The sequence below is a fragment of the Thalassophryne amazonica genome, chromosome 12 (assembly GCF_902500255.1).
Source record: "Thalassophryne amazonica chromosome 12, fThaAma1.1, whole genome shotgun sequence".
NCBI classification, from domain to species: Eukaryota; Metazoa; Chordata; class Actinopteri; order Batrachoidiformes; family Batrachoididae; genus Thalassophryne; species Thalassophryne amazonica.
Window position 1 is genome coordinate 13,213,488 of NC_047114.1, and position 15,959 is coordinate 13,229,446.

General features: G+C 42.2%; 1 protein-coding gene across 1 annotated transcript in view; it reads left to right on the forward strand.

Moving 5' to 3' along the window:
• fam110b (family with sequence similarity 110 member B) overlaps window positions 1–15,959 on the forward strand; it is a 37,368-nt gene that overhangs the window by 11,356 nt on the left and 10,053 nt on the right. The gene's annotated exons all lie outside the window — the stretch shown is intronic.

The window sequence follows — 15,959 nt, forward strand, 5'->3', positions numbered from 1 at the left end:
AAATCTTTGTGGCAAACTCCAGCTTCCATGGGATGATACCGAATGTACACTCCTTCAGCGGTTCTGTATGTGTATATCAGGGATGTGATCCCCTGTCCTGAGGATTTTCGTTTGCCTCAGATTTCTGTGTTACTGAATCAACAAAGAAATCAGAGGAAAAGTAAACCCCCAGGACCAGGGCCAACCAAGGGCCTCGGGGCCAACCAAGGGCCCCGGCGGCTGAAGGATTCTCCATGCTCCAAAATGTATTTTCCGGTAGTTTAGAGTAATAAATTGAATACATTTCATGAGACTTTCATGAAAAGATTTGTGAAAATTTTGTGAAATACAGCAGTCGGAGTATTTATTACCAATTATACCATGGTCAGTGAGAATTCCATGTCTAACTGGCGTGCATTATTTTTGTGTATATGCACACGTAGTTCGGCGAGTTAAGTCACTCCGCTCTGTCGTCACCATAGCAACGTGCAAATAATTTGGCGCAGATCAGCCGTGTTTTGACAGGTGAATGACAGAAACGCGATAAAACATGGATTTCCAAGTGAATTTTAATATTTTTGGCCAAAATAAAACGTTTGAGGAATGGAAAGAGGAGGAGAGCAAACGAGAAGAACAGCAAAAGCAGCGGCGTAAAGATTTAACATCAGACGAACTGGACAAGATTAAAGACAGGAAAGAAGAAGAGAATGGTTCTATCCTTGCGGGTGGCCGGAGCGCTCCGCATCAAAACAGTGAGTGTCGTTTCTGGATCTGTTACCAGAGTTGGCTGCAGCTCCATAGAGCAGAGAGGGGGGCAGTGTGAATAGCCCGCTGCGGCGCGAGGCTGCAGACATGGTAAGCGCATCGGAGACAAAATATCTTGAGACTGGTATAAAATAGTCCCAAATACTCAGACATTTTTATCAAGTTCTGTTAAATAAATATTTGTGTGTTAGCTCACTGTGTGGGACCATGGTATAGCGGATTAAACAACTCAAAGCCATGCATTATACGGTTTGAATGCACTTCGCGGAGTAACACCACTCCGCTTTGTGCCGTGGTGTTTTAGACTCCGCGTCGTGCATTCAAACTGTATAATGCACGGCTTCAAGTTGTTTAATCCTTACATAACTACTCAGACTTACATGTGACAGTGCAGTAAAGATATACATAGGTCTTAATGGTAGGCCTCTTATGTGCACAGTAGTAAAAGTATCAAAGTTGTCCTTATGATTCTTCAGTATTCAATTGCACTAAGTCAGTATCCTCGGCTGCTCCCTTGTTTTTGCACTTGGGGTCGCCACAGCAAATCTGAGGTGGATCTGCATGTTGAATTGCAACAGGTTTTATGTTGGATTCCCATCCTGACTCAACTCCATGGGGAAATGTGGCAGGGGTGGGGTTTGAACTGTGAACCTTCCACACTGAAACCAAGTGCACTAAACACTTGGCCACCACCCCTGCCCAGTATTCAGTTGCACTAATAAAAAAAATACATTTTGAGAAATTCTTATACAAAGCTTGACTTAGCAATTAAAAGTATTATAGCACATCATGTTTCTCCAGCAATGTTCAGTATTTGAACAGAGAAATAAAGTAATTCTGTAGTTTAACATTTCCCAGAATGTTCCTGGTGACTCCCTGCGCTTCCCAGAATGCACCACAGTGCTAGCAGAGTTCTGGCATCTCACAGTGCATGTAAACAATGACTAACAAGGACGTGGGTGGCGTTGATCCAGCGAATTTACAGGTAGTTATGATGCTGACACATTGTCCCAAGTTGAGAGAGTTATCTAGAGGAGGTGTAGCACCTGTGACGTGCCCCGATGTTGTCTTATTGTCCACACTTCACAACACTTGTTAACATTGTGGCCTGAACTGGAACGCTGCTGAAACTGATCTCTCGCGAGAGTCATGGACTGTGAGATTCACAATTGCGAAATACCGAATATAGCAGATATAGCTGATATTATTTCACAGGTTGTGAAATAAGCACAAGTTAGTTATTCTGAGATATTGTACCAATAACAAAGATGTCCATAATACCTCTATCCCAAAGAGCGGTGTTCCTTCCTGTTTCAACCCAAATAGCAAATTGGGGCATGTTTTGAAGCATGACAGTAACTCCTTCATCCATCTTTTGTCAATCTGTACTGTAACAATGAGTACTATAACAATTAGAGGACACCTATACTATGTGCAACCAAACTAAAGTCCCATTATTGAAAAAATGATGTGCCGAAGAGGTTACAATCTGCCAAAGAACACACTGGCTGGCCTAAAGAGAAACGGAGCAACATTTTGTGGACTGATGAAAGTGAGATTGTTCTTTTTGGGTCACGAGGCCACAGAGTTTGACAGACAACGCCCAAAAACTGAATCTAAGCCACAATATACTGTAAAGACAGTGAAGCAGTGGCAGCTGGTGCTAAATATTTTAAGGGGGATCACCTTTGGGGGAAACAAAATAAAAAAGTACTTCATGGGGGGGCAACAAAACAACAAATTAAAGACAAATCAAAATCACAACACAACCTACCTTATTGCTGCTCAACACCATTCAGAGACACTATTTGAACAGAAATGTTGTCCTTTCTTTCAGGACTACAAATTTCTCAATGACCCTCTGATTAAAGTCCATCATCTCCGACGCCAGTTTCTATTCTGTTGACAGCATGGCCAGTGCATTCGACCCGTCCTGGTTCATGGTGTTTATGAGAAAGGTTTTGATTCTTTTCAAGGTGGAGAAGCACCTCTCAGCTTCTGCAGTGGTCATGGGTGTGGTGATGAGGATCTTTTGGAGAATAACAGTGTCTGAAAAGACCTCTACAAGATTATTTTCCATGAAGAGCTAGAAAAGGACCAGAGCACCACAACAGGCCTTGAACTCTTCCTTGCTGTAGATGAGACTGAGCTCTGTCTTCAGCTTGCTTCCACTGAGCATCGGATAGATCTTCAAAGTGCTGCTAAGGGCATCTTCCAGAAATGTGGTGTGGTACTGTGTGAACCCGTCTCCCTGCAGCAAAGTGGCACTGATGAGATGGTTGGTGAAGGAGAATCATTCCCTCGTGTGTTCTAATATGGTGTCGCAGACCTACAGAGAGAATAATAACAATAAAAAAACACTGAGTACCAAAACAACTAAAGTTTAACCTGTTCCCATAAAATAAAGCTTTACTTTGTAATTTCCACCATTTAAAATCATTTCTTGTATCACCTGAACATTGTCCTATTTTATATGTGATGTCTCATGGATCAAGATTCTAAGCACAAATATAATCTTATCTACAATTAATATGATGCTTTAAACCTAGAGGTAAAACTAGGCAATCTATTTTTTTGTATAGATTTACAGTAAAAAAAAAGTACAAACAAAACAAAAACAAAGAAAACAATTTACAAGAATGCACGACAAGAGGGCAGAAGGCTTATACCAGCCAACCTTTTCTCACAACAAAATGGAGGCTGTCCAGCGGTGGGCACAGTTCCGCTAATCTGCTAACTGCTAATTAGCAAAGCTAATGTTTATGTTAGCGGATTAGCTTTTCAGCTAAATTAGCTTCCGCTAAATTTAGTTTCGCTAACTTTTAGTCCGCTAATGTTTTTTGCTGGCATAGTACGTAAAGCCGAATGGTCAAAAACATTTGTAAGCCCTAAAATCACACGTTAGTTCCTGTCTGTTATATGTTTTGCAGCAGTCAGGCAGCTGTGATGAGCTGAGCTCAACCTGACCCCAGCATAAGGGACTTGGCTGCCAGGCTGCTACAAAGAAAAAAAAAAGTAATTTACATTCAACATAGAGTGCCTCAGACGTGTGGCAAAAGGCATAAAAAGCAAAGCAGGTTTGACTTGTGGTTAGATTTAAAAACCAAACGAATTCCGGCAGTTTCATTTATTTTAATAATAATAAGAAAATTATTAATAATAACCTGATCAGTTGGATATCCTGTTGGAACTGCTGGATACAGCCATTGATATGGACTGAATCAATGGTTTTCTTTTGTAGTTTGGCATAGAGGACGTCCACGTGTGGCATGATATGATGGAAAAGTTGCAGGAAGAACTTGAAGATGCTCCAGTAGCATGATGAAGGCTCCTGCTTCTCTGACAGCACTGGGCTCAAAGTCAGCGCAGTCTTGTATGGTCTCAAAACAGCGAATGTGTTATATGGCTGGGGGGCCTGGCTGCCGGTTTGTTTCTGTCTTTTGGTTTTCCTCCCAGGTGGCGTGCGTTTGGGACTGAGTGGCTGTGTTGCTGAGGCTGTCAGGACCTCACCCTGATCACCTGCGACTCGTCAGGACTCACAACTGTGGTGCATCTGGATGGATTGGAACATGTTGGCATTTAAGACTGGAGTGCACAGTGTGTATTTGCCAGAGACTCGACCTTGTGACCAGACGGGTGAGATCGTTGTCTCGGGAGCCATCTCATCAACAGCGGATGCTGAGAACGTCCAGGTTTGATGCACAGTCTGTGAAAGAGGAGGGGGTGAGGTTTCACGCTCGTCAGCACACTTCCTGAGGTACGTTAGATTTTGTGACTAACATTTATACAGTCAGTAAATGTGGTGTCCCTCACACCTTATTATATTGAGCTGTACGTTAGTCATGTATCAGCTTTCACTGCAGTGGAGTTTTGGGAACTGATTGTTCCATGCCTGCAGGTTGGGAAGCTGATCAGTAATCAAGCCAGGAAGTGTTTGCTGTTTGTACACCTTTAAGTGTTCTGTGTGTAGAGTGTGGACTCACATAATGGTTCCTTCTTTCACAGACTCGGTTGTTGCGGCCACCTGGGGGGTGTCGGCGGGGTCCTTGGGTCCGAAACAGCTTCTGGCTCCGGACCGTTAGCGCTGCTGGGAGCGCACCACGCCAGGCCGCACCTTTTGTTATTATATTATCACTGTTATGTATTAAATTCAGTTAGCCTTTGTACCGTGCTCTGCTTATTTCATACTGGGTCCTTCAAACGCTGGTCGGTTCTCCGAGCTGCGTCCGACACATAACAGAATGAGGTCCTTCCTGTGCTCAAACACTGTGTTGATGGCACGGCTGTGAAAGTTCCACCTGTCAGTGCTGGATGTTGGCAGCCTATGGGCCACAATTTTATCAAGCACACCTGTTCGCTTGGGGATCTTGAAAGAAAGCTGGTGAAGCCAGAAAGGTTAGAAAAAAAGATCCTTACTTTGGATATGTGAGAGGTGGCCTGTCACCTGATCAGGTTGAGCTGATGTGCGTAGCAGTGGTTGTCATGGGCACTGGGGTACAGATCTTGTATCTTCCTCTGAACACCTGCAGTGGCACATCTCATCCTGCTGGCTCTGTCCTACGCCTGACAAATGAGCTTACTTTTCTGATCCTCAGGAAGAATGACAGCAAGACGCTCTTTCAGTGCTGTGGAAATGGACTCTGCTGTAGCTGACTGCATGGGGATGAACTCAGAAAATCTTTCCTGCAGGTTGTTTCTTAGATCAGTGTAGTGCAGTACCAGCACAAGTTTGGATTGGGTGGCCATATCCATGGTTTCTTCTGCCTGAATGGAAAAAACTCACTGCTCTGGACTTTGTTGTTGATTTCCTCCTTCACAACAGACAGCATTCAGTCCAGCAGCTCATTTTGCGCCATTTTTGAGGTCTCCTTGATTACTGTGGTGTTCTCTAGGTGCTCTTTCAACACCCCATCAAGAGAGGCAATGAAGTCCACCAAGCCATGGAAAATCCCAGGGTTGTCAGGGTTGTCTCGCTGTCATCATGGCCTCGTAAAGCCAACTCAAAGGCTCCACAAAATTTAACAGTCTATTATTCGAGACAGAATGTGTTTATTTTTGGTCACCTCTTCGTTGTGCCTCCTGATGCTAATCCTGTAGCCTTCATCAAGCTGTTCAGGTATGCTGTGCCGTCCAAAAAAAAGTCAGCCTTAAACAGTTGTCTAAAGCCCCTTTCACACCAGGGCTGCTCCCAGTTGCTTCCTGTTGCGTCATGATGACGCAGGAATATCTGCGTCAGGTGCGCGCAGCAGGGGGCAGAGAGGAGGTGAGGACGCAGCCTGCATGTTCTCTGCACAGAGGAATCAAAGTGCACAGTTTAGCTGCAGTCAGACTGTGCACTCCGACTTCTCTTCTAGTTTATATTTGTTCTTGTGCTGAGCTGCAGGTCTGTGCTCTGAGTTCTGTTATAGTTTATCTTTCCTCCTTTGACCACGAGATGCACGCGCGTGTGCACGTGAATGACCCATCCGTGAGTAATGTGGAGATGTCTGGAGTTATAGTTGATGTGGACATGTCCTGTCTCTGGCAATCAGTCTGTGAGCAGGACTTTTATGGATTTTATTTAAACACATTTGTGAGAGAAGAGCGAGGAACAGCAGCTGCTTCACAGTGCCTCTCTTCACCAGACAGCTCCACACCGAGAAGGAGCTGCAATCAGCATTTTTTTCTGTGCCTTTTGAGCGTGTAGTTTTACTGCATTGTGTACACAGTATAAAAACAATCCTGCGTGATTTATACTGCAGGAACAATGGAACACAGCAGGAATCATAAATTGGCGTTGGGTAACGTTGTCTTTTGAGTGTGTGGCTTCCAGTCACGTTGAGTACCGTCCTGTTGCTCTGACTTGCGCTGAAACCACTTAATTCTGCGTCGAGCAGAGGATGCAAAAAAATTAAACGTTTAATTTTTGTTTGCGCCCCTTGCGCTGTTGTGGCGCCGAGCTGCATTGTCTTGGCACTAGGTTGCTTCCACACGGCATCGTCATAGCGATGCAACTGGGATCAGCCCCGGTGTGAAAAGGGCTTTAGCATAGAACCCCTGCTTGTGCTCAGAAGGGTGACCCACTGTTTAGGCCAAACTAACATCAACAAAGATCAAATACACAAAGTACAACAAAGAACTTTCAAACACGCAAAGCAGGAATGAAACAAAAGTCCGATTATAGATCATTGTTATTGTCCACGTCAATCAATGAAAAAGCAGCTGTGGGCATATTTCAGCTGTATCCTCAAATAAGGGTCCAATAAACAGCATCGTAAGACGTAAGAAGCCAAAAGCTGTGCATATTCAGCATGATTTGAACGTTTCAGAAATTCTTTAATTTCGGGCAACCATTCAGAAAACCATTCCAGAAATTAGCCACCGAACACAGAATAATGAATAATAAATACATAAAAACATAAAACCCCAAACACTGTCATCTTTATCAAAAGCAGTATAGTGCAGTATTAATAATCACAGTTTATCTCTGTAATATGCATATGTTGCGGACATGAACGAGCAAAGCTCGTGAGCATCTCACCATGTCATTTAGGTCCTTCAGACTTTATTTTTAGTAAATGCTTCAGGGGCGCATTAGCATGGCAAAAACCTTTCAGCTTCTGGGGGCGGCCTTTTTAAGCATTTCCCTTATTTTGTCTTTCAGCTTCTGTAGGGGTTCTGCCCCCCATATCCCCCACCTTTTTAAGCATTTTTCTTTTTTTTCCTTTCATCGGACCCCCCCCCATTACAGCCTTCTGAACCCCCTGTCACTTTCAGCATTTTTTAATATAGATGTAAATTAATATTCAGAGTTTTTAGCTAGTTGACAGTAGGGCTGTACAATATGGCCAAATTATCGTATCTCAATATTGTCATATACGAGGTCTGTTAGAAAAGTATCCGACCTTTGGCCGGGGAAAAAAAACTGGCTTACCTGGAGGGTTGGAAACCTAATCACCCTCGAAGTAGTCTCCTTGGGACTCCACACACTTCTCCCAGCGGTGTCGCCACTGTTGGAAGCATTCCAAAAAAGCCTCTTTTGGGATGGAGCGCAGCTCCGCCGTCATTGCAGCCATGATGTCCTCCCTCGTCTCAAAACGCGTTCCTTTTAATGGTGTTTTAATTTTTGGGAACAGCCAGAAGTCGCAAGGGGCATGAACCAACTGCTGTTAGCTTAAACATGTGTATATAAGACAACCTGAATTAAAGGAGAAAGGATTCACCTGAGGTCCATTTTGAACTTTATGGCAAAGGCTGTGAATATTTATGTACATGTGACTCCTTAGTTTTTTTTTTTTTTTTGAGGGGCGGGGGGGGGGGGGGGGGGGGGGGGGTTCCTAAATTTAAATCTCAAAAAAATAAAAAAATCATATTGTTATTCTGGGGCATTGTGTGTAGAATTTTGAGGAAAATTTAATTTCTCCATGTAATGTGGAGTTGCGTCAGGAAGGGCATCCGGCGTAAAACCTGTGCCAATTCAACATGCAGATCCACCTTGGATTTGCTATGGCGACCCCGAGTGCAAACAAGGGAGCAGCCGAAGGGACTTACTTTTTTGGAATAAGGCTGTAACCAAAGAGGTTTGGCTGAAACATAACAAAATGTGGGAAAAGCACTGTGAATACTTTCCAGATGCACTGTACGCTCGTATCTGGGTGTCTTTTTTTGTGTGTGTCTGACAACCCAGATCACATTGTGGGAGAAGATGATGTAGCAGGCTAACCAGATTACAGCTCCCTTATCTAAGTTTTGAGCATGGGAGCAACTGCTGTGTCAGTGTATGACATCAAATGAGATGAAATACACAAACTAATGAAATATGAAACTTGCATCATGTTTAACTTTAAATTGCCTCAAGTTGTGGATCTTACAATAGATTAGAAACATTACAAACCTTGATATATTTATTTTATTCTGCTTTGAATTGGCCCATTGATTGAAGGGCTCATCACATGGGGAAAATGGCCCAATACTTGAGGTACTGAGGGGCCATTAGCCCATACCTGCCTTTGGAAATATGAATCACTTATTGTCCCAGGGATTCTAACCTCAGCACATGCTGTGTTTCAGTGTGTTACTCCTATGATGTTGTGGTTGTCCTCAACAAGGACGTAGTCCTCTTTCTTTGTTATTCCATCCTCTTTGTTCAGTGCACTAATTCCCCTTGCAGTAAAGCAATGCCAGACCATGATGCTACCACCACCATCCTAACAGTTGGCTCAGTGTTCTTTGAGTTGAATGTTTCACCTTTACTCCTCCAAATATACCTTTAGTCATCGTGGCCAAACAATTCAATCTTTGTGTCATGTGACCTTAAAACCTTCCTTTGTCCATGTGTTCAGGTGCAACCTTTAATAATCTTGAAGGTGTCAGTTTTGCAGCAGAAGCTTCCTTCTTAGACAGCAGCCTCAGTCCATAGCAGTATAAAACTGGCTTGACTGTAGGCCGTAGCTGGGTTTTCATTAGAGATTTCCCTAAAATTAAGCAGTTTTCAGAATGTCAATGAAAAACTACAGTGAAATGATAAGGTTTCCTTTAAATGTTAGAATGTGTTTGCTGGGCGTATTACTTTCCTGAGAACTGCAATTCCTATAGTTATGACGACACAAGAGTACCTTTAGGGACAAGGGAGCTTTAAAAAAGTTAAATCATAGTTGCCAACATTTTGCTGGTCATCACCTACAGCCCCTGTTTCCAATGAAGTTGGGACATTGTGTAAAATGTAAAATAAAACAGAATACAATGATTTGCAAGGAAGGAAGGAAGTTAAAATAGCACATTAAAATATTTAAAAGTCAATGTTCATACAACCCCAATTCCAGTGAAGTTGGGACGTTGTGTATAATGTAAATAAAAACAGAATACAATGATTTGCAAATCCTCTTCAACTTATATTCAATTGAATACACCACAAAGACAAGATATTTAGTGTTTAAACTGATAAACTTTATTGTTTTTGTGCAAATATTTGCTCATTTTGAAATGGATGCCTGCAACACGTTTCAAAAAAGTTGGGACAGTAGTATGTTTACTGCTGTGTTACATCACCTTAACTTCTAACAACACTCAATAAATGTTTGGAACAGTAATTGTTGAAGCTTTGTAGGTGGAATTCTTTCCCATTCTTGCTTGATGTACAACTTCAGTTGTTCAACAGTCCGGGGTCTCCGTTGTCGTATTTTACGCTTCATAATGCGCCACACGTTTTCATTGGACGACAGGTCTGGACTGCAGGCAGGCCAGTCCAGTACCTGCACTCTTTTACTATGAAGCCATGCTGTTGTAACACGTGCAGAATGTGGCTTGGCATTGTCTTGCTGGAATAAGCAGGGACGTCCCTGAAAAAGACGTTGCTTGGATGGCAGCATGTGTTGCTCCAAAACATCGAGGTACCTTTCAGCATTGATGGTTCCATCACAGATGTGTAAGTTGTTCATGCCATGGGCACTAACACACCCCCATACCATCACAGATGCTGGCTTTTGAACTTTGCGCTGGTAACAATCTGGATGTTCTTTTTCCTCTTTTTTTTCAGAGGACACGACGTCCATGATTTCCAAAAACAATTTGAAATGTGGACTCATCAGACCACAGCACACTTTTCCACTTTGCGTCTGTTCATTTCAAATGAGTTCGGGGCCCAGAGAAGGTGGCAACGTTTTTAGATGTTGTTGATGTGTGGCTTTTGTGTCAGTTTTTAATGCAGTGAGGGATCGAATTCAGTGTTGGTTTTCAGCCTTGCCGCTTACGTGTAGAAAGTTCTCTAGATTCTCGGAATCTTCTGATTATATTAAGGACTGTAGATGATGGAATCCCTAAATTCCTTGAAATTGAACATTGAGAAACATTGTTCTTAAACTGTTAGAGTGTTTTTTCCAAGCAGTTGTTCACAAAGTAGTGATCCTTGCCCCATCTTTGCTTGTGAATGGTTGAGCCTTTTGGGGATGCTCCTTTTATACCCAGTCATGACACTCACCTGTTTCCAATTAACCTGTTCACCTGTGGAATGTTCCAAACAGGTGTTCTTTGAGCATTCATCAACTTTCCCAGTATTTGTTGCCACTGTCCCAGCTTTTTTGAAATGTGTTGCAGGCATCCATTTCAAAATGAGCAAATATTTGAACAAAAACGTCTATCAGTTTGAACATTAAATATCTTGTCTTTGTGGTGTATTCAATTGAATATAGGTTGAAGAGGATTTGCAAATCATTGTACTCTGTTTTTATTTACATTTCACACAACGTCCCAATTTCATTGGAATTGGGGTTGTAAAATAGTGTGTACATTATTTAATTCAAAATGTTCTCTCTCAGTCCTGTTGGTGGTGGCTTCAATCTGTCCAGCTACTCCTTCTTGAGAGTCTGTGATAATAATGGCAAAAAGAATGTTTTCAGGTAAACCTCATATACCTTAGGCTCTGGAAGGAATAACATCTCCAGTGCTCCCTTGTTTTCATTCGGGGTCACCACAGCAGATCAAGTGTGGCTTTACATGTTGAATTGGCACAATTTTACCCCAGATTCCCTACCTGACACAACTCCACATTACATGGAGAAACCAGCAGGGGTGTGGTTTGAACCACTAGCCTTCTGCATTGAAACCAAGTGCACTAACCACTTGGCCCCCACCCAAGGAATAACATCTCTGCAAAAAAATTAATTGCACTCCCAAAGTGCATTAAATGATCAAAACCATAGACCCTTCTGTGTTGTGGTCATCGAGATTTCAGCTGTCTGTTCAAGAGCTGACTGAATCTTCCATGACAAGTTTAAATAAAGGAATAGGACCTTTGCTTCTGTCTCCTGCTGGTTTCATGAGGTTGCCACAGTGGATCTGATCTACATTGGGATTTTCCAAACATTTTACTAGGGTTCGACGTTGGGTAGTTTGGGTGCCATACTAGGAGGATGTCAAGATATGTTTAAGGCACCATATCAATAGCAACAGCCATTTTAATAAACATTGAAAAGGTGAATTTACTGTGTTTTATGGCGTGTAATCCACACTGGAGTATAAGTCGCATTTATCACTTCATGCAAGAAGAAGCAAAATGGATTAAATCACTGTATTATTCATTTATAAGGCACACACAGTGTTAAGGAGCACAGCTAATGGATTAATGTCACTATAAGGGCACAAAATGCAAGTAAACTGCTTCTTTCAGCCACTGAACAGATGATCATATGTGAAGTGAACATACCATGCAATGAAATGTTTGAAAACCCGGTGCATCATTTATATATTTACAACACAAACAATGCTTTAGCCACCGGAAGCTAAGAGCTAATTAATGTTTTTGCTACAAGCGCAAACTGCTTCTTTAAGCAACTGAACAGATGATCATATGTGAAATGAATGTACCATGCAATGAAATGTTTGAAAACCCGGTGCATCATTTATATATTTACAACACAAATAATGCTTTAGCCACCGGAAGCTAAGAGCTAATTAATGTTTTTGTTAAAAGCGCAAACTGCGTCTTTCAGCCACTGAACAGATGATCATATGTGAGGTGAACGTACAACATAATTTATATGTAATTTAAACTCCTTTTTTTTGAACATTTATAAAATAAACTCACCATTAATTTTCTTCTTCTTGTTAAAAGAGCTGTCCTTGTACTTTCAGGTGTCCAAATAATGGTTCTTCCAAATTGAGGAAAAAAAATGTCCAAGTGTGGTCTTCCAGTAAAAAAAACACATTAGAGTATTTCTTCAGAACAAAGAACTGTTTTCTTTCTTTCTTTCTTTCTTTCTTTCTTTCTTTCTTTTGTGATCTTATGCTGGTTCTTCTGAGGTCCCTTTCCTGAAGCAAGACTCTTGGGACCGATTTTACGCCTCACCATAACTTTGGATGAGAAGCGGAGCGAATAAGCCCACGCCGTGCCTGGGAGAGCAGTCGCACTGTCGCTTCCCCTTCTCCTGCCGGCTCAAGGCACAGACCAGCAGGCCCACCTCACGGGTTGTTTCTTACTCTGGATGGGCTCTTTTCATGGATCTTCCCAGCTACAGATGTGCCAGGACCCCGTTTTGTGATCAGAGGAAGACTGTTTCATTTGAGTCTCTTTCCAGAGCAGTGTCAGCTATTTGCAAACAAGCAAACAGACGTTCATGTCTGTGTGTTTGTGTCTGTGTGCAGTGCGTTGTTATGGTGCAAACAACGCACTGCACACAGACACAAACACACAGACATGAACGTCTGTTTGCTTGTTTGCACCGTAACAATGCACTGCACACAGACACACATACACAGACATGAATGTCTGTTCGTTTGCTTGTTTGCACCGTAACAACGCACTGCACACAGACACACAACTCACACAACAACTCGTCAATAACAACAACTGATATACAAGACAATTCCACAGTGACGTGTGACCAAAAAGGGGGGGTGAGCAGAAGCAAAGCTTATAAACGCCCACCCCATATATACATACATACATACATATATACACATTACCTACCCCCAGAGCAAGCACACAGGCGACAGTAGTAAGGAAAAACTCCCTCTGATGTATTGAGGAAGAAACCTCAAGCAGACCAGACTCTAAGGAGTGACCCTCTGCTTTGGCCATGCTACAAACACATTTAACAACACAAACTCAAATCTCATTATCATAAACATATCAAGTGAACACTGTGTCTTCGTCTACATACATATTTACATACATATACAGTATACATGTATACACACACCAACATACACCTACACGTACATACATAATTACACACACATATATACACATATATACATACATATATATACATATACATAGATACACATATACATGCATGCACATACACAAATGAATGTTACTGTACAAGTTCACAATTACAACTGACAACACAAAACTCATCGTACTTCATTAGATACATATCTTGAAAACATCATTTTTTTATATTGATTTTTAAACTGATTTATATTTGGACATCGTTTGAGTTCATCCGTCAGGTTATTCCATAATCTAGGTCCACACATGGAGACAAAAACCTTTCCTGGTCGTCCGAGCGCCAGCAATTTTAAAATGATACAAGCCCCGTAAATTATATTTTCCTTCTCTCTCAGTAACACACACACATACACATGGACGTCTGTTCCTGTGCATTTTTACGGCGCAGTTCTTTATCTCAGACAATATTCTTTGTTGTTTAATAAAGACACTTATTCATATATATTTGCTTGGATTTAACATGATGTGATAATTGTATTTTTTCTGGAGCCAGAAATGAGGAAAAGCTCAAAATAATCATCATAAACGTGATCTTGCCTTCAAAGAACACTATCAGTGTGACCCACCTTGGTTTTAAACACGTGCAGAAAGTAATCAAGCTCTGTTAGGAAGTTTCCACCTCTCTTGTTTTTTAAAAGGAAAAGGCACTTTAGTGGTGTGTTTCTCAGTTGGTCATGAATCGTGATCCCCCCCGTATATAAGTCGCACCTGACTGTAAGTTTCAGGACCTCTCAAACTAGTAAAAAATGTGACTTATACGAGGTCTATTAGAAAAGTATCCGACCTTATTATTTTTTTCAAAAACCATATGGATTTGAATCACGTGTGATTACATCAGACATGCTTGAACCCTCGTGGGCATGCGAGAGTTTTTTCACACCTGTCGGTTATGTCATTCGCCTGTGGGCAGTCTTTGAGTGAGGAGTCGCCCACCATCTCGTCGTTTTTTTCATTGTTTAGGAATGGCTCAGAGACTGCTGCTTTGTTTGATCAAAATTTTTTCAAAACTGTAAGGCACAACTGAGTGGACACCATTCGATAAATTCAGCTGGTTTTCGGTAAAAATTTTTGTCTGTTAGTGTCACCATAAGGATGGCCCACGGTGCCTGACTGCGATCTGCGCTTCGAGGCGGCAGCGTCTCGCTGTTTCAAGTTGAAAACTTCCACATTTCAGGCTCTGTTGACCCAGGAAATCGTCAGAGAACAGAGAACTTTCAGAAGAAGTCGGCATGAGGAGTTTATTCGGACATTCCATTGTTAACGGACATTTTGTAATGAAAGAACGTGCGGGCAGAGTCGCATGTCGGGCTGGACCCGACTGCGGGGGGTCGCGACAGGAAAAACACCTCCGTTGGAAACCTTAACGGGCAAGTTGGAACATGCCCAAGCTGTTAAACAATTTCTCAGTTACTCACTTGTTGAAAGCCATCAAAAGCCGCCTGAATTTTACAAATGGTTTTCAACACGGAGGTGTTTTTCCTGTCGTGGCGCACACAGATTCACCGAGTCGTCACGGAAACGACTCGGCAAATTTGCGCGCACATCTTTCATTACAAAATGTCCTTAAACAGTGGAATGTCCGCATAAAGTCCTCATGCCGGCCTCTTCTGAATCTTCTCTGTTCTCTCACGACGTCCTGGGTGAATTAAGCCTTAAATTAGGATGTTTTCAGGTCGAAACAGGCCGACGATGGCGCCTGGAAGCGCTGCAGGACGTCCCGCTCTGTGGGAAGTCCTTACACCGACAGAAACACCCCATAATCTCTCATCAGCCGTTAAACTTTTCACCGAAAACCAGCTTAATTTCTCGAATAGTATCCACTCGGATATTCCTCACAGGTCCAGAAAAAATTTTGATAAAACAACGCGCGCCGTCTGGAGCAGCGTGTGAAACAAAGGAATTCAGCCAAGAGGGCGGGACCACATCTCACTCAAGGCCTGCCCACAGGGAAATGACATCACCGACGCGTGAAAAAACTCACGCATGCGCACGAGGGTTCAAGCATGATTGGTGTAATCGCACGTCATTCAAATCCATATAGTTAAAAAAAATAATAAAAGGGTCGGTTTATTATCTAATAGACCTCGTATTCCAGAAAATATCGTAAAAACTTGTCAGTGATGACTGACGGCTTCAAAAAGTGGAAGCAGCAAAGACAGTATGTTTGGTGTATTCAGGTTCTTGTGTAGAAATTCTTCCTTAATTTACACACAAACATGTTCTGGTGTTTGTCAGATTCATTACATATGTACAGGCCCAGATGGTAATGTGTGTATCACGGTATCTTCATTTTTCTAACAGGAAAAGATAATGTAGCACTGTGCTTCTGGGGCTTTGGCAGGCTGAAGAAATTACTCTTAAAGTATCAAAAAGGTGTGACAGCTTGATGGTGTTGATGTTCAGAGGAGAAGGAGACTGCCACACACCACATTTACCTTTGCTGGCACGAGACCAGATCATAGGCTTGACTGGGTGTTTGAGGTCACCAGTAGCTTCTGTCCTGAGT